This window comes from Colobus angolensis, unplaced genomic scaffold (assembly GCF_000951035.1).
Source record: "Colobus angolensis palliatus isolate OR3802 unplaced genomic scaffold, Cang.pa_1.0 Scaffold240, whole genome shotgun sequence".
NCBI classification, from domain to species: Eukaryota; Metazoa; Chordata; class Mammalia; order Primates; family Cercopithecidae; genus Colobus; species Colobus angolensis.
In genome coordinates, this window is record NW_012115600.1 from 1,563,406 (window position 1) to 1,565,057 (window position 1,652).

Below are 1,652 nucleotides of genomic sequence, written 5' to 3' on the forward strand. Positions count from 1 at the left end.
TGAGCCACCGCGCCTGGCCCATTCAGTTGTTTCTTTATTCCAAGTTTCCAAGCAGCCCCTCCTGGGAGTCTGGCTAAAACCCTAAGCTCTGAGTTGGCCAGTGGGTACTTGAGGGTGGAGATTCAAAGGAGGGGCCTTTTCCATTCACCCTCCTCCATCAGTCCAGTTTCCCAGAAGTGCTCTCTGGTCCCTCTGGGTGAAATCAGGGGAGGCTGGGGCTTCTATCTCGCCTATGGCTTATGGGGATGAGAGAAGGGAATTGTGGCAGCAGAAGGAAGAGGCTTGGTTCCTTCCCTACCAAAACCTGCTGTGTTCTCCTCTTTCCATCAATTCGTTCCTATTAAAGGAACTGGCTGACTCAAAGCTAGCTACAGCCTGGAACGTGGGTCCTGGTATCCTATCCACGGGTCCTGCTGCTGAGGATTCAGTGCGAGCCAGGGGGCCCTCTTACTGTCCGGGGTTGAAGTCCTTGTGTATCAGAGGCCAACCTGCAAGCCATCTTTATGCCTGCAGGATGACCTTCTCTTGATTACAATACCATGTCTAACACTTTTTAGAGGAGGGTGTTGCTTGGATATACCAGCTTTATATTAATAACAAGAGTCACAATTTAGTTCAGCCTTATCATGTGCTTTACATAATTATCTTAATTTTTACAACAACCTTATGAGATACAGGTACCTATTTTACAGATGAGGAAAACTGAGGCTGATAGGACTCTAATTACATCCATAATCTGAAAACCCCAAATCTGGAATGCTCTAAACTCTGAAACACTTTGAGCACTGACATGAAGCCACAGTGGAAAATTTCACACTTGACCTCATGTGACAAGTGGCAGTCAATGCAGGTACACAGCACACAGTTTATTCAGCATTCCTGAGGGAAAAAAGATGCTCCCAGCCCCCTTCAGCTGTGATATCTCTTTTCCACTCCAGCTCGGATTCCCCCACGAAAGCATGTCCACAAGAGGTAACACAAGGCTGAGCGTGGTGGCTCACACCTATAATCCCAGCACTTTGGGAGGCTGAGGCGGATGGATCACCTGAGGTCAGGAGTTCGAGACCAGCCTGGTCAACATGGTGGAACCCTGTTTCTACTAAAAATACAAAATTAGCTGTGTGTGGTGGCATGCGCCTGTAATCCTAGCTACTTTGGAGGGTGAGGCAGGAGAATCGCTTGAACCTGGGAGGCGGAGGTGACAGTGAGCCGAGATCACACCACTGCACTTCAGCCTGGGCAACAGAAAAATATTCCATCTCAAAAACACACACAAAAAAGAGGTAACATGATGGCATATGTGCAGGCCAGACATGCCAACTGCAGGTTCCATGCATGCCTTAAATAGGGCAGAGGTCTATGCACATCACTCACTGTGGTTTTTCATTATTATTTTCTGTTCTGTGGTGTAAATATATTGTTGAAAGTGTAAACAAAGGCCTGCAGATATGCCTATGAGTAACAGTGATAAGGAAGAGAGGAAGCAGGACAGGCAAGGTGGCTCATGTCTGCAATCTCAACACTTTGGGAGGCCGAGGCGGGTGAATCACTTGAGGTCAGGAGTTCGAGACCAGCCTAGCCAACATGGTGAAACCCCGTCTCTACCAAAAATACAAAAATTAGTTGGGTGTAGTGGCAGGTGCCTGTAATCA